This window comes from Macaca nemestrina, chromosome 14 (genome assembly GCF_043159975.1).
Source record: "Macaca nemestrina isolate mMacNem1 chromosome 14, mMacNem.hap1, whole genome shotgun sequence".
NCBI lineage: Eukaryota > Metazoa > Chordata > Mammalia > Primates > Cercopithecidae > Macaca > Macaca nemestrina.
The window spans coordinates 107,322,024-107,345,275 of NC_092138.1; the positions used below are offsets into that span (position 1 = coordinate 107,322,024).

Below are 23,252 nucleotides of genomic sequence, written 5' to 3' on the forward strand. Positions count from 1 at the left end.
GTTTTGGTTATGAGCAAGGTGGGTTTCAGGTGATCGGTGATCAGAGGGTGATGAAGTTCTAGATCCATTGAGGTAAGCTCTAGACAGTAGCATGCAGTCCCACAACTTGTACCAGCATCCCCAGCGTCTGGCATTCCATGTTTCTGCTCCTGTGGCCTCCACGGTGCAACAAGCTAGCGGTTTACTTGGACCTCTGCCTCATCTTTCTTTTGTGCATTCGCTTCTTCCTCCACTTGACTCTCATGGCACAGAGGTTTCCAAGGAAATGGCACTAAGGCTGAGAGCTCCTTTTTTTTTAAAAATTACTAAAGTAATAAATATTTATTTTTATTTTTATTTATTTATTATTATTATTATTATTTTGAGACAGAGTAGCGCTCCGTCACTTGAGCTCAGGAGCCTGCACTTGCCCAGGCTGGAGTGCAGTGGCACAGTCTCAGCTCACTACAACCTCTGCCTCCTGGGTTCAAGCGATTCTCCTGCCTCAGCCTTCCAAGTAGCTGTGATTACAGGCGCACGCCACCATGTTCGGCTAATTTTTGTATTTTTAGTAGAGACGGGGTTTCACCATGTTGGCGAGCCTGGTCTTGAACTCCTGACCTAAAGTGATATGCCTGTCTCAGCCTCCCAAAGTGTTGGAATTACAGATATGAGCCACCATCCCTGACCTGTTCTTTGTTTTTTTAAAAAACCTAAAAACAATGGGAAAAAAATGAAGGGTTTTCTTTCTCACATATGCATGCACTTACTATTTGATTTGAATTATTTTCCCCCAAATTATAGTTAACATTATATATAATTGTTAAGTGCTTTATACATTTTTTTTTTTTTTTTTTTTTTGAGATGGAGTTTTGCTCTTGTTGCCCAGACTGGAGTGCAATGGTGCAATCTTGGCTCACCGCAACCTGTGCCTCCTGGGTTCAAGTGATTCTTCTGCCTCAGCCTCCTGAGTAGCTGGGATTACAGGCAGGCAGCACCATGCCTGGCTAATTTTGTGTTTTTAGTAGAGACAGGTTTCTCTATGTTGGTCAGGCTGGTCTCGAACTCCCATCCTAAGGTAATCCACCCACCTTGGCCTCCCAAAGTGCTGGGATTATAGGTGTGAGCCACTGCACCTGACTGCTTTATTCATTTTAATTCATTTAACTTTCAAAACCCTGTGAACATACCCTATAAAGTAGGTTCTGGTATATGTATTTGCAGATGAAGAAACTGAGTCATAGAGAAGTAAAGTAACTAGACAAAGATTGCTGCAGCCAGGGAATGGCAAACCTGAGACTTGAGCCCAGGTACTCTTGCTCCAGGGTTTAACTCCTAGACTGCCTCTGGGATCTTACCATGCATATTGTTCTGCAGTTTGCTCTTTTCACTTAATGATGTCTGATGGACATCTTTCTTTGTTGTTGTTAATTTTTTTCAATTTTTAAATTAAAAAATTCTTTTTGAGACATCTTGTCACCCAGGCTAGAATGCAATGGTGTAATCTCAGCTCACTGCAACCTTTGCCTCCTGGCTTCAAGTGATTCTTCTGCCTCAGCCTCCCAAGTACCTTGGATTACAGGTGCCTGCCACCATGCCCGGCTAATTTTTTTTTTTTGGAGATGGCGTCTGGGTCTGTTGCCCAGGCTGGAGTCCAGTGGCAGAATCTCGGCTCACCGCAACCTCTGCCTCCTGGATTCAGGTGATTCTTTTACTTCAGCCTCCTGAGTAGCTGGGACTACAGGTGCACACCACCATGTCCAGCTAATTTTTGTATTTTTAGTAGAGACAGGGTTTCACCATATTGGCCAGGCTGGTCTTGAACCCCCGACCTTGTGATCTGCCCGTCTTAGCCTCCCAAAGTGCTGGGATTACAGGCATGAGTCACCACTTGCAGCCTAATTTTTGTATTTTTAGTAGAGACAGGGTTTCACTATGTTGGCCAGGCTGGTCTTGAACTCCTGACCTCAGGTGATCTGCCCGCCTCGGCCTCCCAAAGTGCTGGGATTACAGGCGTGAGCCATCAAGCCCAGCCTAAATTGTTTATTTTTTTGATGGACATCTTTCTACATGGTTTGAGTGTGCCATTACTTATTTAACTTAATGCCTTTCAAACTTAATCTTGTTGCCAGGTATGGTGAGTCATGCTTGTAGTCCCAGCACTTTGAGAGACCGTGGTGGGTGGATTGCTTGAGCCCAGGAGTTTGAGGCCAGCTTGGCCAACATGGCAAAACCCTGTTTCTACAAAAAATACAAAAGTTAGTTGGGCACGGTGGCGCATGCCTGTAGTCCCAGCTACTCGGAGGGAGGCTGAGTAGGTAGGAGGATCACCTGAGCCCGAGGAGGTTGAGGTTGCAGTAAGCTGTGATCTAGCCACTGCACTCTAGCCTGGGGGACAGAGTGAGACCCTGTCTCAAAAGAAAAAATAAAAAGACAAACTTAATCTTGTTTAACATTGCCAATTTCATTAGTAATGTTTTCAAGTTATATAAAAAGTCAAGGTTTTTGAATTGGAATAGTGATGAAACATTAGTATTCCCTAAATAGTGCATATTAGCTATTCACATGTATTGATATTGTCTCAGTTGAGTTGTATAATAAAATCTGAGCTTAACCCACAAACCATTTATTATGAATGAATTTAATTATTTTTGTAGTTATTCTGTCTTCTTTAGCTCTGGAAAATTAGTATATTGAGGGAAAAATCAATAATCTGTTTGAATTCATTTGTTTACTTTTGACATCTTCCGGAATTCTGGTGTCATCACAAGAAGTCTATTTTGTTGAACTGTGAGTACTATCTGGCATTATATTACCTGTATTTTCTTTCTTTCTTTTTTTTTTTTGAGACAGAGTCTCGCTGGGTCGCCCAGGCTGGAGTGCAGTGGCCGGATCTCAGCTCACTGCAAGCTCCGCCTCCCGGGTTCACGCCATTCTCCTGCCTCAGCCTCCCGAGTAGCTGGGACTACAGGCTCCCGCCACCTCGCCTGGCTAGTTTTTTGTATTTTTTTAGTAGAGACGGGGTTTCACCGTGTTAGCCAGGATGGTCTCGATCTCCTGACCTTGTGATCCGCCCGTTTCGGCCTCCCAAAGTGCTGGGATTACAGGCTTGAGCCACCGCGCCCGGCCTACCTGTATTTTCAAAGTAATTTGCCTTTCAATTCCTTGTACTTGTGCCAGGCAGGGTTAGTTGGTAGTAAGTCCATTCTTTTTTCTACAGTGTTTCACTCTTGCTTCAAATATACCAACTATTTTGTAACAAAACAAAACAAACAAAAAACCAAATATACTGACTAAAGATAGTAAAGTAGCACTTGTTTCACATTTTTTCTCATTAATATTTACTGCCCAATTTCAAAGAAATATCTTTCCAGTCGTTAGTAAAAATGTCACACTTGTAATCCCAGCTCTTTGGGAGGCCAAGGCAGGCGATCATTTGAGCTCAGGAGTTTGAGACCAGCCTGAGCAACATAGCGAAACCCCATCTCTACAAAAAATACAAAAATTAGCTGGGCATGATGATGTATGCCTGTAGTCCCAGCTACTCAGGATGCTGAGGCAGGAGAATTGCTTGAGCCCAGGAGGCAGAGGTTGCAGTGAGCCGAGAGCGCACCGTTGCACTCCAGCCTGGAGAACAGAGTGAGACCCTGTCTCAAAACACACAAACTTCAGATATGTTCATTGAAATGTGAGAAGATATTTTCAACTAAGTTTAGTTGCAGGCTTTTTTGTTTTGTTTTGAGACAGGGCCTCGCTCTTGCCTGGGATGAAGAGTGGTGGGGCCATTACAGCTCACAGCAGCCTCAAACTCCTGGGCTCAAGCAGTGTTCTCATGTCAGCCTCCTGAGTACCTAGGACTACAGGTGCATGCCACCACATCTTGCTAATTTTTGAAATTTTCCTTCATAAATATGGAGTCTCCCTATGTTGTCCAGGCTGGTCTTTTGAATTCCTGGCCTCAGGTGATCCTCCCGCTTCGGCCTCCCAAAGTGCTGTGATTACAGGTGTGAGCTACCATGCCCAGCCTTAATTACAGTTTTCTAATAATGTTTTCTAGTAATTTTGGAACTAAGTAGCAGCTTGACTGATTCCTAATTGGAGCATTGCTCTTTATCAGCTGGTCATTTTTAAAAGTATTTATAAATTCGAACATTCATTCAGCACCTGCTAAATGCCAGTCACTGTGCTAAGTAGTGGGGATACTGGGATGACAATGTCCCTACTTCAGGGAATTTGGAGTTTTGTTGTAAAAACAGCATTTTGTTGCAAACAATATAAAATGCTGCGGGAGAGATGAACCCAAATGAGGAAATATCTGAGTCAAGGGACTGTACTTGGTTTGAGCTGTACCCTGATACCTAAGTGTGATTTAACTGGCCAATGAAAGGAGTAGACAGAGGGCTCTAAACAGAGAATGTATAGCAGTGTAGTTTGTGAAAACTAGTATAAATTGTCACTGGAAAGTCATGTGTCCCTAATATATTGTGTATCCTTCATTATCCCTAAGGTAATGTGCCCCCCGTCAAGATCAGACCTTGCCTATCTTGTTCATCAGTGCTTAGCACATAGGTTGTATTTAATAATTAACATTTGTTGAATGAATGAGTGAAGGAAGTGTGTTAAATGAAGCATACTGTGCTTGTCTGTTCTTTTGTTTTGAGATAGGGTCTTGCTTTGTCTCCCAGGCTGGAGTGCAGCTCACTGCAGCTTTGACCTCCCAGGCTCAAGCAGTCCTCCTACCTCAGCCTCCCAAGTATCTGGGACTCCAGGTGCATGCCACACCTGGCTAATTTTTAAATTTCTTTATAGAGACAGAGTCTCGCTATGTTGCCCAGGCTGGTCTCGAACTGCAGTGCTCAAGTGATCCTCCTGCCTCAGCCTCCCAAAGTGTTGGGATTATAAATGTGAGCCGTAGTACCTGAACTTGTCAATTTTTTGGAACGAGAATGAACTCATTATTTTAGTATATTATTAATGCCTGACAATTTTTAGATCATGTAATTTCACAAAACGTAAAATGAGCAAGAAACTGCTCTTGCCCTGAAGGGGGTAAGTCCTGTAAGGAGAAGTAAATGTAAACAAATTGTCGTGATTCAACATGATATTTGTAAAAAATATTTGCAAGAGACACTCATCTATTGTATGGATTGGTTAAGTCACTGAAAAGTGGTGGATAATTAAAATGCTCACATTAGGCCAGGTGTGGTGGCTTATGGCTGTAATCCCAGCACTTTGGGAGGCCTAGTTGGGCAGATCACCTGAGGCCAGGAGTTTGAGACCACCCTGGCCAACATGGTGAAACCCTGTCTCTACGAAAAATACAAAAATTAGCCGGACGTGGTGGCAGGTGCCAGTGATCCCAGGTAGTTGGGAGGCTGAGGCAGGAGAGTCACTTGAACCTGGGAGGCAGAGGTTGCAGTGAGCCAGGATCATGCTACTGCACTCCAACCTGGGCAAAAGAGCGAGACTCCATCTCAAAATCAATCAGTCAATAAATAAAGTGTTCACATTAGGCCAGGCAAGGTGGCTCATGCCTGTAATCCCAGCACTTTGGGAGGCCGAGGCAGGCAGATTGCTTGAGCTCAGAAGTTCGAGACGAGTCTGGGCAGCATGGTGAAACCTCATCTCTACACAAAATACAAAAATTAGCTGGGTGTGGTGGTGCATGTTTGTAGTCCCAGCTGCTTGGGAGGCTGAAGTGGGAAGATTGCTTGAACTTGGGACATCAAGGCTGCAGTGAGCCATTATCATGCCACTGTACTCCAGCCTGGGTGACAGAGCAAGATGCTGTCTGGGAAAAAAAACCAAAAAAAAAAAAAGCTCACATTGATAAAATGCAAGAGATAACATTATATCAGGTTATTTAAAAAGTGGCAGTCATGGCTGGGCGCAGTGGCTCATGCCTGTAATCCTAGCACTTTGGGAGGCCAAGGCAGGTGGATCACCTGAGGTCAGGAGTTTGAGACCAGCCTGGCCAATATGGTGAAAGCCCATCTCTGCTAAAAATACAAAAATTAGCCAAGTGTGGTGGTGTGCACCTGTAATCCCAGCTAGCTGAGAAGCCGCAGCAGGGGAATCACTGGAACCTGGGAGGCAGAGGCTGCAGTGAGCTGAGAGCACACCACTGTACTCCAGTCTGGGCAACAGAGCAAGACTCATCAAAAAAAAAAAAAAAAAAAAGACAGTCGTGTCCTCTTTTGCCCTATTACATTAATGTGACTATTACATAAATACTATGAGGAAGGTCAGGCGCAATGACTCATGCCTGCAATCCCAGCACCTTGGGAGGCTGAGGTGGGTAGATCACTTGAGGTCAGGAGTTCGAGACCAGCCTGGCCAAATGGTGAAACCCCGTCTCCATTGAAAATACAAACGACTTAGCTGGGTGTGGTGGCACTAGCCTGTAATCCCAGCTACTATGGAGGCTGAGACAGGAGAATCACTTGAACCCAGGAGGTGGAGGTTGCAGTAAGCTGAGATCATGCCATTGCACTCCAGCCTAGGTGACAGAGTGAGACTTCATCTCGAAAAAAAAAATTAAATTTAATTAAAAAAAAATTATGAGGAAAAGTATGTGCACAATAAAAAAACAGTTCTGCCAAAGTGTAGGCATCAGTATGTAAAAATCTTTCACATAACGTAATCCTCAGGTAACATGATTTTTCCCAAATGTGCTTACTATTTGAACTATTATTTATTCAATGCCTTTTTTTTTGAGACAGATTCTTGCTGCGACATTCAAGCTGGAGTACAATGGCGAGATCATGGCTCACTGCAACCTGTGCTTCCCGGGTTCAAGCGATTCTTCTGCCTCAGCCTCCTGAGTAGTTGGGTTTACAGGCATGTGCCACCACGCCTGGCTCGTTTTTGTATTTTTAGTAGAGACGGGGTTTTGCCATGGTGTCAGGCTGGTCTTGAACTCCCAACCTCAGGTGATCCATTCACCTTGGCCTCATAAAGTGCTGGGATTACAGGCGTGAGCCATTGCACTGGCCAAAACATAGTTATTACAACTATTTCAGGAATGTTATATAGAATAAATGAGAAGAGCCGGGCACGGTGGCTCACATCTGTAATCCCAGCAGTTTGGGAGGCCGAGGCGGGCGGATCACCTGAGGTCAGGAGTTCAAGATCAGCCTGACCAACATGGAGAAACCCCATCTCTACTAAAAATACAAAATCAGTTGGGCGTGGTGGTGCATGCCTGTAATCCCAGCTACTTGGGAGGCTAAGGCAGGAGAATCACTTGAACCCAGGAGGCGGAGATTGTGGTGAGCCGAGATGGCGCCATTGCACTCCAGCTTGGGCAACAAGAGCAAAAGTCCATCTCAAAAAAAAAAAAAAAAAAAAAAAGAGGCCGGGCGCGGTGGCTCAAGCCTGTAATCCCAGCACTTTGGGAGGCCGAGGCGGGTGGATCACGAGGTCAGGAGATCGAGACTATCCTGGCTAACATGGTGAAACCCCGTCTCTACTAAAAATACAAAAAAAAAAACTAGCCGGGCGTGGTGGCGGGCGCCTGTAGTCTCAGCTACTTGGGAGGCTGAGGCAGGAGAATGGCGTGAACCCGGGAGGCGGAGCTTGCAGTGAGCCGAGATTGCGCCACTGCACTCCAGCCTGGGAGACACAGCGAGACTCCGTCTCAAAAAAAAAAAAAAAAAAAAAGAACAAATGAGAAGAATAAACGAGACCAGCCATGAAAAGCCCGTAGTTGGTGCCTAGCACCTGGCAAGCCTGAAATGTGTGGTAGTTATTGTTTTTGTTTCCTAAGCACCCTTATTCTTTACTGCTGATCAATTAAAACTCTTCAAGCTCAACTGTTACTACTTCTAATAGCCTAAAAAAAGATTTGCTATTAGGTGGAAGTCAATATAGAAAGTAGCTTTTCTTAAACCATTCTGGCTAGAAAATGTGTTTCCTTTGCTTTAGTTGATCAGAAGTTAGTGCAAAATGTAATATAGCTATGGAAATTTTGTTTCACGAAGTTTCTGTATTTCATTTGTGATCACAGTGAACTGAAAGAAAAAATACTTTTAGTGTGATAAACACCATAATGTGTTAACAGATGTTAATGGGTTCTGGAACATCATATGGGAGCTGTTCCCTTTTCTAAGCGATGGTGGTTAGAGATTGTGATAATACAGTGTTCAAATGCTGCTCTCAAGTTTGTATAATTTTTCTTACTGAAAAAAGTTGCTAAATCAGATACTTGAATTTAGAAGTATATTATTTGTTTAAAAGGTAGACTTAAATTTTTATTATTTTTGTGGAGACAGTCTTGCTATATTGTTCAGGCTGGTTATGAACTCCTGGCCTCAAGCAGTCGTCTTGCCTCAGCCTCCCAAAGTGCTCGGATCACAGGTGGGAGCCACTGTGCCCAACCTAGAGTTTATTTTTTAGAACAGTTTTAGCTTTATAGAAAAACTGAGATGATGGTACAGAGATAGCATCAAGATCACGTCTTCCCGTTATTAGCATCTTATATTAGCATGGTACATTTGTTTCAATTATGACAATTTGTTGCAATATCGTGAACTAATATTGATACATTATTATTAAATAAGGTTCATACTTTATTCCAATTTCCTCAGTTTTTACTTAGTGTCCTTTTCCTGTTCAGGATCCCGTTCAGCATACTATGTTACATTTAGATGTTATTGTGTAATTTTTAATTAGATTGTCTTGAATTAGATACATTCATGTATGTGTGTGGATGAAGCACACTCTTACTCATAATGCTCTTAGATTAAAGATAATTGGCTTTTTTTTTTTTTTTTGGATGGAGTCTCACTCTGTCACCCAGTCTAGAGTACAGTGATGAGATCTCGGCTTACTGCAACCTCTGCCTCCTCCCTCATTCAAGCGATTCTCCTGCCCCAGCCTCCCAAGTAGCTGGGATTACAGGCACCTGCCACCACACCTGGCTAACTTTTTTTAAATTTTAATTTTAGTGGCTCACGCCTGTAATCCCAACAGTTTGGAAGGCCGAGGTGGGCGGATCACAAGGTCAAGAGATTGAGACCATCCTGGCCAACATGGTGAAACCCCGTCTCTACTAAAAATACAAAAATTAGCTGGGCATGGTGGCGCATGCCTGTAATCCTACTCAGGAGGCTGAGGCAGGAGAATCACTTGAACCTGGGAGGCGGAGCTTGCAGTGAGCCGAGATTGCGCCACTGCACTACAGCCTGTGGGACAGAGCGAGACTCCATCTCAAAAATAAAATAAAAAAATACATAAATAAAAAGTTTTAATTTTATTTTTAAGTTTTAGTAAAAATGGGGTTTCACCATGTTGGTCAGGCTGGTCTTGAACTCCTGATCTCAAGCAATCTGCCCACCTTGATGTCCCAAAGTGCTGGGAGTACATGCATGAGCCACCACTGCCGGCCTGATAGTTGGCTTTTAATTTTACTTTAGTAAGTCTTTTACACATGTAGGTTTCATAATGTTAGCAGGTAGTCTGTTTTACCTCTTTAGTTATGACTTTGATATTTCCCACTTTGATGAAAAGGTCATTTTGGTCAATTTTGTTATGTACTGGATATGGCGTCTGTCTCATTGCCCCTAGGAAATGATAAAAAGTTACCCTACCTTTTAGTTGATAAGAATAATGATATTTTACACTGTGCAGCAATTTACACTTTACAGTTATCGTACAGTATACCATCTGAGATAGATAAGGGCATCATCCCAGGTTTGAAGATGGGGAAATAAACTTTGGTGAAGTGCCTAGCCACAAGTCACGTTGCCAATAGGTGTCAGAGTTCAGTCTTAAATTCATCAGATCTTCTGACTCCAGTTTTAGTATTTTTTTGCCTATGCTAATTAAAATAGTCTCTGTAGAAAATAAGAAAGTGGGAAAAGGTCTTTTTTTTACTGACTTTCTAACATTATCTCTGAAATTATGTGGTTAATAAAGAGGTGATTCATTTGTTTACTTGAATTCTAGCTGTTAGAGTTTATTATTTTTATTTTTTAATTATTTTTAATTATTTATTTGTTTTTGAGATGGAGTTTTGCTCTGTTGCCCAGGCTGGAGTGCAATGGCATGATCTCGGCTCAACGCAGCCTCCGCTTCCTATTTAAGCAATTCTCCTGCCTCAGCCTTCCGAGTAGCTAGGATTACAACATGCATCACCACACCTAGCTAATTGTGTATTTTTAGTAGAGACTGGGTTTCATCATGTTGGTCAGGATGGTCTCGAACTCCTGACCTCAGATGATCCACCAACCTCGACCTCCCAAAGTGCTGGGATTACAGGCGTAAGCCACTGCGCCCAGCTTATTATTTTTATTTTTTAGACAGGGTTGTGCTGTGTTGCCCAGGCTGAAGTGCAGTGGCACAGTCTTGGCTCACTGCAGCCTTGACCTCCCTGGCTCAAGTGATCCTCCACCTTCAGCCTCTGGAATAGCTGACACCACAGGCGTGCATCCCCACACCTGGCTATTTATTATTATTACTTATAGAGACGAGGTCTCCCTGTATTGCCCGGGCTGGTCCCAAACTCCTGGGCTAAAGTGGTCCTCTCACCTTGGCCTCCCAAAGTGTTGGGATTATAAGTGTGAGACACCACACCTGGCCTTACTTTGAGTTTTGAACTGCTAGATACATATCATTAGTTTGGGATACCATTAATTAGAAATTCTCAATAGCAAAAACTTGAAATGTGATTCTTATTCCATAAAAAGTTGGAAATATTTTTTTCCTACCTTAGAGACCTTCTCTTTAGTCAGAGGAGTTCATTTAGATATAGTTGTTAACATTTGTAATATATATATTCTCCCTGAAACTTTTTTTTTCTTTTTTTGATATGGAATCTCGCTCTGTCACCCAGGCTGGAGGGCAGTGGCATGATCTCGGCTCACTGCAGCCTCTGCCTCCTGAGTTCAAGTGATTCTCCTGCCTCAGGCTTCCCAAGTAGCCAGAGCTACAGGTGCGCTCCACCACGCCTGGCTAATTTTTTTGTATTTTTAGTAGAGATGGGGTTTTGCTATGTTGGCCAGGCTGGTCTTGAACTCCTGACCTCAAGTGATCCACCTGCCTTGGCCTCCCAAAGTGCTGGAATTACAGGTGTGAGCCACTGGGCCCGGCCAGAACTTTTTTTTTTTTGAGATAGAGGGTCACTCTTGACACCCAGGCCGAAGTGCAGTGGTACGATCTCACGTCACTGGAACTTCCACCTCCCAGGTTCAAACAATTCTCCTGCCTTGGCCTCCTGAGTAGCTGGTGGTGCACACCACCATGCCCAGCTAATTTTTTGTATTTTTAGTAGAGATGGAGTTTCACCATGTTGGCCAGGGTGATCTCGAACTCCTGACCTCATGATCCGTCCCTCTCAGCTTCCCAAATTGCTGGGATTACAGGTGTGAGCCACCATGCCTGGCAACTTTTTTTTTTTTTTTTTTTTTTTTTTTTTAAAAAGAGACAGGGTCTCATTATGTTGCCCAGGCTGTTGTTGAACTCCTGGCCTCAAGTGATCCTCCCTCCTCGGCCTCCCAAAGCACTGACTGACAGGCTTGAGACACCACACCTCTGGCCTCCTTGGAAGTTTTAGTGTGTAGTCATGGGTCGTTAATGAGAGGGATACATTCTGAGAAATGTGTCATTACGCAGTGCCATTGTGCCAACGTTATAGAGTGTGTTTACACAAACTTAGGTGGCATAGCTCTCTGCTCTCCTAAGCTATATGGCATAGCCTGTTTGCTTCTGGGCTAAAAACCTGTATAGCGTGTTACTGTACTGAATACTCTAGGCAGGCGTAACATAATGGTAAGTGTTTGTGTATCTAAACATAGAAAAATGGTACAGTAAGAATATGGTATAAAAGCACCATTCACCATTATAATCTCATGGGCCCACTGGAGTTTCACCATGGTTGACTGAAATGTCTTTATGTGGCGCATGACTGTATTTTGTAATTCATAAATTTCACCTTGTCAGGCAGTGCTTGCTCTCTGTGCTTTGTGTTAAAGTGGGTATGCTTGCTTATCAGGGGTTGACAGACTTTTTCTGTGAAGGGCTAGATAGTAAATATTTTGGGCTTGTGGGCCACGTGGACTGTGAAGGACTCTGGTAACTATTCAGCTCTGCCGTTGTGGCATGAAAGCAGCCATAGATAATATATAAACAAATGAGTATGGCTTTGTTCCAATACAACTTTTATTTATACAAACAGGCAGCAGGCTAAATTTGGCCTGAAAATCATATTCTGCTGGCCACTCTTCTATACCATTATAGAAGGATATAGAAATCTAGTGTGCTTCACTCTTGCCACTAAAATCTCCTTACTGTGCTCTCAGTGATAAGTGTTAATAACATGAGTTGAAAAACTTGAACTTCTCAAAATCTGACTAATATGCATAGGCATAATCTATTTCTTTTCTTTTGAGGTGGAGTCTCTCTCTGTCACCCAAGCTGGAGTGCAGTGGTCTGATCTCGGGTTCAGGTGATTCTCCTGCCCTCCGGGTTCAAGTGATTCTCTTGCCTCAGCCTCCCGAATAGCTGGGATTACAGGCACCTGCCACCACACCTGGCTGATTTTTCTATTTTTAGTTAGAGATGGGGTTTTGCCATGTCGGCCAGGCTGGTCTCAAACTCCTGATCTCAGGTGATCCACCTGCCTCGGCCTCCCAAAGTGCTGGGATTACAGATGTGAGCCACTGCACCTGGCCCATCTATTTCGTTTTCATAGAAAATGTGGTAATGCTGTTGAACTTATTTTATTTTATTTATTTTTTGAGATAGGGTCTCATTCTGTTGGTCGGGCTGGAGTGCAGTGGCTCAGTCTTGGCTTACTGCAGCCTTGACCTCCCTGCTCAAGTGATCCTCCTACCTCAGCCTCCTTAGTAGCTGGGACTACAGGCATGCGCACTCACATTCAGATCAGTTTCGTGCTCTCTGTAGAGACAGGGTTTCGCCATGTTTCCCAGGCTGGTCTCAAAATCCTGGGCTCAAGCGATCGACCTGCTTTGGCCTCCCGAAGTGCTGGGTCCGTAGATGTGAGCCACTTCACCTGGCCATATATATATTAATATACGTGTTTTGAGACAGGACCTTGCTTTGTCGCCCAGGCTGGAGTGCAGTGGTGCGATTATAGCTCACTGCAACCTCTGCCTCCTGGGCTCAAGCAGTCCTTCCATCTCAGCCTCCCGAGTAGCTGAGATTACAGGTGTGTACCACCATGCCCAGCTAATTTTTTTTATTGTTGTTCTTTTCTTTGTTTTTTTTTTTTTTTCTTTTTGATAGAGGTGGAGTTTTGCCATGTTGCCTAGGCTGATCTTGAACTCTTGGGCTTAAGCGATCTGCCTGCCTTGGCCTCCCAAAGTGCTGGAATTATAGGCATGAGCCACCACTCCTGGCCAGCTCTTGAACTGATAGATGTTCAAAGTCTAGTTGCTTTTTTTACTACAAAATGAAACTCTCTAACTTAGAAACTGCTCGTGAGTTTCAGGAAAAAGTTTTATTTGTTATTTTAGGTGTGCCTAATGTTAATTTAAAAATTCTTTGATTTTACTTATGTTCTTATTCATAGAGCAACTTGTGACAGTGCAAATATTAGCAAAGATAAAAAAATACTGAGAGCTGCTTATGTTTGGCCATGGTTTGGGGGCCGGTGATACATAGGCCTAAGAGATGCCCTATGCCTTTGAGGACACGGAAAGACAGGATATAGACATTAAAGATGAAAGTACAAAAAAAGATTTCAAATTGGTGGTATCAAAAGTTTCGCCAGGCTAGGTGGCTCACGCCTGTAATCCCAGCACTTTGGGAGGCTGAGGCGGGCGGATCACCTGAGGTCACGAGTTTGAGACCAGCCTGGCCAACATGGCAAAACTGCATCTCTACTAAAAATATAAAAATTAGCTGGGCATGGTGGGGGGTGCCTGTAATCCCAGCTACTCGGGAGGCTGAGGCAGGACAATCGCTTGAACCTGGGAGGCAGAGGTTGCAGTGAGCTGAGATCGTGCCATTGCACTTCAGTCTGGGCAACAAGACTGAAACTCCATTTCAAAAAATAAATAAATAAATAAATCAGTGTGTCAGGAGTTCAGAGTTGAGATTTATTGCCATGTGCATACTGTATGGTTGGAAAGGAAGGTTTTATTGAGTCTGGTCTTGGAAATTGGAACATCTACATAAGAGGGGGTCAGATACAAATTTAGAAACATGACGATGAACTGAAAGTAAAAATGGGTTGGGCGCAGTGTCTCATGCCTGTAATCCTAGCATTTTGGGAGGCAAAGGCAGGTGGATCACTTGAGCTCAGGACTTTGAGACCAGCTTCTGCAACATGGCTAAACCTTGTCTCTACTAAACATGTGAAACTTAGCTGGGCATGGTGGTGCATGCCTGTAGAGGGAGGGTGCTTGAGCTGGGGAGGCACAGAGCCACGATGGTGCCATTGCACTCCAGCCAGCCTGGCGACAGAGCAAGACCTTGTCTCAAAAACGAAAAATAAAAGAAAAATGGGAAGGCCAGTTTGGCAGGAGTAGGAGAGTTTTTGTAGGGAAATAGTATAAATTAGGATTGGAGGGGTGGATTGAAGCAAGATTGTACTTTGAATATTAAACCAAGGAGTTTGGAAATTATCTCTGAGGGGTGAAGCATAGCTGAAAATCGTGAGCACCTTTGGACCTTTATTTCTACTTTAAGCTATTTATTTATTTATCTTATTTTATTTTTTAAATTTATTTTATTTTATTTTATTATTAATTTTTGAGATGGAGTCTTGCTCTGTCACCCAGACTGGAGTGCATTGGTGTGATCACGGCTCACTGCTACCTCTGCCTCCCAGGTTCAAACAATTCTCCTGCTTCAGCCTCTTGAGTAGCTGGGATTACAGGCATGTGCCACCATGTCCAGCTAATTTTTGTATTTTTAGTAGAGACGGGCTTTCACCGTGTTGGCGAGGCTGGTCTCGAACTCCTGACCTCAGGTGATCTGCCTGTCTCGGCCTCCCAAAATGCTGGAATTACAGGCACCGCACCCAGCTAAAAATTTTTTTTTTTTAACCTTTCCTATGGTGCTGAGAGAAATGGCTTTTAATAGACTTTTCAATTCTGAAATTCTGTCTTGATATTCAGATGTTTTGCAGGTAGAGGAAATAAAGAATTTAAGCTCAGTGAAGAGATAAGGGCTAGAGACACTATGTTTTGTGTGGTATTTGGGTGTAAACTCAAATGAAGTAGATGTTACCAGAAGCCAAATAAAGTTCTGTAAAAACCAATAGGTAACAGGAACTTTAAGGAGTAAATTTTTAGCAGAACTAGAAATTAAAGTAGATGTTACTGACAAAATGTTTAGATTAGTTGATTGAGAGCAAATGCTTCTTTTGAGTCAGACAGAACAATTTGTTTGAATCTTGACTTAGCTACTTACTAGATGTGTCAACACTTTTCTCAACTGTCAAATGAGGATAATGAGAGTAGACCTATCATAGGATTCTAAGAGTTCAATTAGGAAAAAGAATAGCAGAGTATTTGGCATAACTCATAAATAAATGCTAGTTTGATATTAATATTATTATTGTTTGATGGTCATATTGTTACTTTTCAGGAAACAAACTGATTTATTTCCTAATGTCTGTACTTTTTTGTTGTCTTTAGTATTGTAAAAATTTTCCTTTTAGTTATTCACGTATAAATTTTATTTAAGCTATTCCTGGTGACCCTTAACTCCGCTGATATTATAGTGGTGGCTTAGAAAAGCAGAAAAAATTGGTATACTTTTAAAATTATCAAACCCTTTTCCTCAATCATTGGTTTTTGTGTGTGTGTGTGTGTTTTTTGAGACAGGATCTGGCTCTGTCACCCGGGCTCAAGTGCAGTGACGTGATCTCAGCTCACTGTAACCTCCACCTCCCGGGTTCAAGCGATCCTCCCATCTGAGCCTCCCAAGGAGCTGGGATTCAGGTATGCGCCACCATACCCGGCTAGTTTTTGTATTTTTAGTAGAGATGGGGTTTCACCATGTTGGCCAGACTGATCTTGAACTCCTGAGCTCAAGTGATCTGCCCACATCAGCCTCTCAAAGTGCTGGGATTGCAGGTATGAGCCACCATGCCCAGCCTCATGTGTTAATTTTTTAAAGTAAAGTTATATTTGAAGATTTTAATTTCTAAATTGCATGAGTTGGCTCATATGTTGCTGTGTCATTGAAAACATGTTATGTTCCCTTTCTATCTTGAACAATATTTCAGTTGTAATTGGGTCGTGAACTCCTTGAGATTAGGCGATTTGGCTAGGCTCCAGCGAAACTCTGTCATATATTTGTTCAGTTACATTTAATTAAGCAGCAAGAAAGGCACAATTTGAGAATTTCTAAAGTATTTTACCCCATTTTTTAGTTATGAAATATTTCTAACGTACAAAAACCATTGAAAGATAGCACAGTGATCCTTATATACCTACCACCTCAGTTTAACAGTTTACATTTTGCTATATTTGAAAAAATTGTCTTAATGTTTTTGCTGAACCATGTACAAGTTGCAGACATCCTAACACTCGCTCGCTTGCTTGCTTGCTTGCTTTCTCTTTCTTTCTCTCTTTCTTTTCTTTTCTTTTCTTTCTTTCTTTCTTCTTTCTTTCTTTCTTTCTTTCTTTCTTTCTTTCTTTCTTTCTTTCTTTCTTTCTTTCTTTATCTTTCTCTTTCTTTCTCTCTCTCTCTTTCTCTCTTTCTTTCTCTCTCTCTCTCTTTCTCTCTTTCTTTCTCTCTCTCTCTCTTTCTCTCTTTCTTTCTTTCTTTCTGAGAGGGTCTTGCTTTGTCTTTTTTTTTTTTTTTTTTTTAGAGAGGGTCTTGCTTTGTCACCCAGGCTGGAGTGCAGTGACACGATCTTGGCTTACTACAACCTCTGCCTCCCAAGTTCAAGCGATTCTCCTGCCTCAGCCTCCCAGGTAGCTGGGATTACAAGTGCACGTCACTATGCCTGGCTAATGTTTGTATTTTTAGTAGAGACAGGGTCTCACCATGCTGGCCAGGCAGGTCTTGAACTCCTGAAGTGATCCTGCTCTCCTCGGCCTCCCAAAGTGTGAGGATTGCAGGCCTGAGCCACCATGTCCGGCCCTAACATTTTATTTCTAAATATATACATGGAGTGTGCATCTCTTAAAAGCAATGTATTCTCCTATGTAATCACAATACCAATATCACACCTGATAATAATTAACAATACTTTTCTAATATCATCTGGTATCCAGTCCATTAAATGTCTCCAGTTGTCCCTAAAGTGGCTTTTCTTTCTTTTTCCCCCTAATCAAGAGCCAGTCAAGACTCTTGCATTGCATTTGGTTATGTTGTTTTAGTTGCTTTTAATCTAGAACAGTTTCTCTTAACCTTTTTCTCCCATTATAGCAATATAACTATAAGACAAGCAGGAAATCTTGTAGGCAAATACATATTAGAATTCATTTGATTATTTAAAAAAAATTATCAATGATTTTGTAGAAGAATGTGTAAATTTTATTTTATTTTATTTTATTTATTTATTTTTTGAGACAGACTCTCATTCTGTTGCTCAGGCTAGAGTGCCGTGACGCAATCTCAGCTCACTGAAACCTCTGCCTCCCAGGTTCAAGCAATTCTCTGCCTCAGCCTCCCGAGTAGCTGGGATTACAGTCATGTGCCACCACGCACAGCTAATTTTTGTATTTTTAGTAGAGACAGGGTTTCGCCATGTTGGTCAGACGGGTCTCAAACTCCTGATCTCGTGAGCCACCTGCCTCAGCCTCTCAAAGTGCTGGAATTACAGGCATGAGCCACCTCACCCGGCCCTAAGAATGTGTAAATTTTAACAATTATTTGTTGATTTTCTACATTTATGTTATCTTTGTAGCCGTGAGGGTTGTTATGAAAATATATGTAAACATCTATGCAAAAACTCTAAAGCAGGGACTCTCAATAACTTTATTTTTGTTTTTTGTTGCCCAGGCTGGAGTGCAGTGGTGTGATCTTGGCTCCCAGGCTTAAGCCATCCTCCCACCTCAGCCTCCCAAGTAGCTGCGACTACAGGCGTGTGCCACCACACCTGGCTAATTTTTGTATTTTTAGTAGAGACAGAGTTTCACCATGTTTGCCAGGCTGGTCTCAATCTCCTGACCTCAGGTCATCCACCCGCCTCAGCCTCCCAAGACACTGGGATTATAGCCTGTTTTTGAGATGTGACAAATTTCCTCAATATGTTATAACAACACAAGTGAATTTAAATTTGTTTGGAGTGTTTTACTTTGTATAGAATTTTGTAGTACCCTGAGAGTTAAAAAAAAAAAAAAAAAAGTTTACCCAGGCACGTAATCCCAGCACATTGGGAGGCTGAGGCAGGAGGATTGCTTGAGCTTAGGAGTTCAAGACCAGCTTGGGTAACTTAGTGAGACCCTATCTCTGCAAATATTTAAAAATTAGCCAGGTGTGGTTTCACACACCTGTAGTCCCAGGTACTCAGAAGACTGATGTTGGAGGATCACTTGAGCCCAGGAGGTCAAGGCTGGAGTGAGCCACAATTGTGCCAGTGTACTCCAGCCTGGGCAACAGAGTGAGATCCTGTCTTTAAAAAAAAAAAAGTCCCGAGAATCACTGCTACAATTACAGAGAAACTTATTTGAACATTAATTTTGGTGTGGTAAGCCTGCTTATATTTAAATTTAAATAGGAGAAGTGGGTACTTGCTTTTTTTGTTGTTGTTTTTTGAGACGGAGTCTTACTCTGTTTGCCCAGGCTGGAATGCAGTGGCATCATCATGGCTCACTGCAACCTCTGCCTCCTGGATTCTAGTGTGCAACCTCCGCCTCCTGGGTTTTAGTGATTCTCCTGCCTCAGCCTCCTGAGTGGCTGGGATTACAGGCACCTGCCACCATTCCTGGCTGATGTTTTTGTATTTTTAATGGAGACAGAGTTTTACCATGTTGGCCAGGCTGATCTTGAACTTCTGACCTCAGGTGATCCACCCACCTTGGCCTCCCAAAGTGCTAGGATTACAAATGTGAGCCACTGCTCCAGGCCAGAAATCAGTACCTTTTACTTTTTCTTTTTCTTTTTTTTTTTTTGAGATAGAGTCTTGCTCTGTTGCCCAGGCTGGAGTGCAGTAGCGCGATCTCAGTTCACTGCAACCTCTGCCTCCCAGGTTCAAGCGATTCTCCTGCCTCAGCCTCCCAAATAGCTGGGATAACAGGTGCACACCGCCATACCTGGCTAATTTTTGTATTTTTAGTAGTGAGGGAGTTTCACCATGTTGGCCAGGCTGGTCTCGGGCTCCTGACCTCGTGATCCGCCTGCCTCAGCCTCCTGAAGTGCTGGGATTACAGGCACAGAAATGGGTACTTTTAAAGTCCTTACTCTGTGCACATTATGAGGAACTCAATGTTGAATCAGACACGATTTGTACTCTAGAGCAGTGCTATTCAGTAGAACTTTCATTGTTCTATGATGGTGGAAATGTCCTATGTCTGCATTGTCCAGTGTAGTAGCTGCTAGCTACATGTGGGTCCCCAGTACTAGGAATGGCATCTAGTATGACTAAGAAACAGAATTTTAAATTACATTGTTTTTATTAAGATATAATTTGCATACCATACATTTTGAATTTTAATTTAAAATTTAACTTTAATTTAAACAACCATATGTGGCCAAAATATTGTACAGCACAGCCCCTAGAGTCTTTAAATCTATTGTAGGAGGTGATGGGATGTAAACATGTGAAATGTAAGTTAGTAAAATATTTAAATAACAGGGCAATAGCATAAGTGTGCTGCAGGACATGTATAGTTGCCAGATTAACAGCACAGGTCAGGTGCAGTGGCTCACTACTGTAATCCCAGCACTTTGGGAGACTGAGGTGGGAAGATCTCTTGAGCCCAAGGGTACAAGACCAGACTGGTATCGCCTCTACTTAAAATACAAAAAATTAGCTAGCAGCATGCCTGTAGTTCCAGTTACCCGGAAGACTGAGGTTGGAGGATCACCTGAACCCAGGAAGTCAAGGCTGCAGTGAGCCGTGATTGTGCACTGCACTCCAGCCTGGGCAATGGGAGTGAGACCCTGTCTCACGCCAGAACAGAAGCAAAACAGTGCAGAAATGCAGGAGCATGTGAGACACCAGCAATCGAGGAAAGATTAGTGTTTGGCATATCAAGTAAGATATTTTTATGAAGTCAAAGGTTCATACAGTGTAGCAATGGAAGGTGGCCTGGGAAGATAGTTTGGGACCAGATTTTAGAAGGCTGTACATGTTATAAACCTAAGTAATCAACTGTTTTCCTGAAGGTAGTGGGAAGCCACTGAAGATATCTTAGGCAGAACAATAATATAATTTTGATGGCAATTTAGATGTATTAATGTGGTTGTGTGTTAAGAAATAATTGAGACAGATTGGCCTCAGGGATGGAATGGAAGTTCAGATGAGAGAGACTCTGTGAAGAATGCTGGCTGTCAACAGGCAGCAGTTGGTCAGAAGATTTAAAAACAAAAAAAGAGGGCCGAGCGCTGTGGCTCATGCCTATAATCGCAGCACTTTGGGAGGCTGAAGCAGGCGAATCACGAGGTCTAGAAATTGAGACCATCCTGGCCAACACGGTGAAACCCCGTCTCTACTAAAAATACAAAAATTAGCTGGGCGTGGTGGCGCACCCCTGTAGTCCCAGGTACTTGGGAGGCTGAGGCAGGAGAATCGCTTGAACCCGGGAGGCGGAGATTACAGTGAGCCGAGATTGTGCCACTGCACTCCAGCCTGGGCGACAGAGCAAAACTCCATCTACAAAAAATAAAAAAATTAAAAAATTTAAAAAAAGAATACCACTTTTTTTATACAGCAAGCTGCTCCTTCCCTATTGGAAGAATGGTATTGAGTTATTAACAGAGGTAAAAAAAGTTTCTAAGGAAAACAGTGGTTTTAACATAGTTGAATTTAAAGTTGTGGAAGATTATCTAAGGCATATTTCTGAGTGACAACTGTAAAGAAAGGAGTGCCTCTAGGTAGATCAATATGGATTTATGAGTTTTTCATGTAGACATCAGGGTAATAGCAATAGTGTACTGACTCTATCACCTCTCACCTGTATGACCTTGAGCAAATCCCTAGGCCTCAATTTTCTTAGCTGCAAAATACCTATCTTGGAGGGATATTATGAAAAGTAAATGTGCAAAGTTCTTAGACCCATTCCAGGCACAGTTTTCAGTTTACAAACTGTTTTCTCATATGATAGTTGTGTTGAATAACCCCTCCATATGGAGGTGTCAGCACCTTGCATTTCCTGCCTTTTAACTTCTCTGGAATTTGCCATGTTCTTTCCATTTCCCACTGTCATTTCTTGCCTATCAGCAATTTCTTTGTCTCTCTTTGTCTATTCCATCCCCACCTCCTCATACTTTTCCTTGGTACCGGAGACTTTATGTAGTGAAATATAAATTTAATTGTGTTAATCACATTTAAGCCTCTTCTCCATTGCATGCAGTGCAAAGTTCGTTTTTGTTTTTTGTTTTTTTTTTTTTTTAGACAGGGTTTCACTCTGTCACCCAGGCTGCTATAATGCAATGGCATAATCGTGGCTCACGGTAGCCTCAATCTCCAGATGTCAGGTGATGCTCCCACCTCAGCCTCTTGTGTAGCTGGGACTACAGGCACCCGCCACCACACCCGGCTAAGTTTTGTATTTATTGTAGAGATAGAGTTTTGTCATGATGCCCAGGCTGGTCTCGAACTCCTGGGCTCAGGTGACCTGCCTGCGTTGGTGTCCCAAAGTGCTAGAATTATAGGTATGAGCCTCTGCGTCTGGCCCAAGTTTCTTAACTCTGAGTTTTCTATGCCTTCTGTCTCTGTAGCCTTATCTCTTAGTATACACTTTCTACCTTCTCCCTCCATCCCCACTCTTAACTGCACAAACATACACGGCCCCAAACTGTAATAAGCCATGTGTAGGTCCCTAAATAGACTTCATGTCATATATATATGTATAGGCATGTGTATGTGTGTGTGTGTATATATATATGCCTTTGTTTGGTTGGCTGTTTCTATCCAGAATATTCTACCCCCACCTCTCTGACAAATAGTTTTTTTTTCCTTTTTTAGAGTCTTGCTCTGTTGCTTAGGCTGGAGTGCAGTGGCGCAATCTCGGCTCACTGCAACCCCCACCTCCTGGGTTCAAGCAATTCTCTGCCTCAGCCTCCTGAGTAGCTGGGATTACAAGCGCCCACCACCATGCCTGGCTGATTTTTTTGTATTTTTAGTAGAGATGGGGTTTCACCATCTTGGCCAGGCTGGTCTTGAACTCCTGACCTCACGAGGAGTCATGAGGCCGCCTCGTACCTCCCAAAATGCTGGGATTACAGGTGTGAGCCTCTGCACCTGGCCACTTTTTTGTTTTTTCGTTTTTGCATATACTTGTCTTTTAAGACTAAGTTGAGGAATCTATTTCTTCAGTCATTCCTTTTATTTTTGTCCTTACTCTATGTTGTGTAGACTTGTAGCGTAATACTCATTATGCTTTGGGGCAGCCATTTGCTTGCATGCCTGCCTCATTCTACTAGTTTAGAAAGTTGTTGAGGGCACAGTACTAGGTTTTCTCCTTTTTTTGTATTTCCGGTACCTAATATGTTGCTTGTGTCAGGCACAGAATAAATTCAGATTTTTGTCAATTTTTTTTTTTTGAGATGGAGTTTCGCTCTGGTTGCCCACGCTGGAGTGCAATGGTGCAATCTCACTTCACTGCAACCTCTGCCTCCCGGGTTCAAGCGATTCTCTTACCTTAAGCCTCCTCAGTAACTGGGATTACAGGCATGCACCACCACACCCAGCTAATTTTATATTTTTAGTAGAGATGGGGTTTATCCGGGTTGGTCATGCTGGTCTTGAACTCCCGACCTCAGGTGATCTGCCCACCTCGGCCTCCCAAAGTGCTGGGATTACAGGTGTGAGCCACCGTGCCTGGCCTTGTCCACATTTTATACATGAAAAAAGGTTAAGAGGTTATGTATTATATATTCAGGGCAACTGAACTAATTAATGAAGCATATAGGTCATATAGGTTGTTTCTTTTTTTTTTTTTTAGATGGAGTTTCACTCTTGTCGCCCAGGCTGGAGTGCAGTGGCACAATCTCAGCTCACTGCAACCTCTGCAACCTGGGTTTAAGCAATTCTGCCTCAGCCTCCTGAGTAGCTGGGATTACAGGCACCCACCACCACCCCCAGCTAATTTTTGTATTTTTAGTAGAGATGGGGTTTCACCCAGAACAGCCAGGCTGGTCTTAAACTCCTGACCTCAGGTGATCCACCCGCCTCAGCCTCCCAG

General features: G+C 42.8%; 1 protein-coding gene across 13 annotated transcripts in view; it reads left to right on the forward strand.

The window, feature by feature from the left end:
• LOC105463922 (GTPase activating protein and VPS9 domains 1) overlaps nt 1-23,252 on the forward strand; it is a 111,073-nt gene that overhangs the window by 14,857 nt on the left and 72,964 nt on the right. For 7 of the 13 annotated variants that reach the window (XM_071078345.1, XM_071078346.1, XM_071078340.1 and 4 more), the window contains one exon: nt 15,774-15,890. The exons of the other annotated variants lie outside the window; for them this stretch is intronic. The gene's annotated coding sequence lies outside the window, so the exon portion shown is untranslated. The remainder of the gene's footprint in view (nt 1-15,773; nt 15,891-23,252) is intronic. 13 annotated transcript variants of the gene reach the window in all.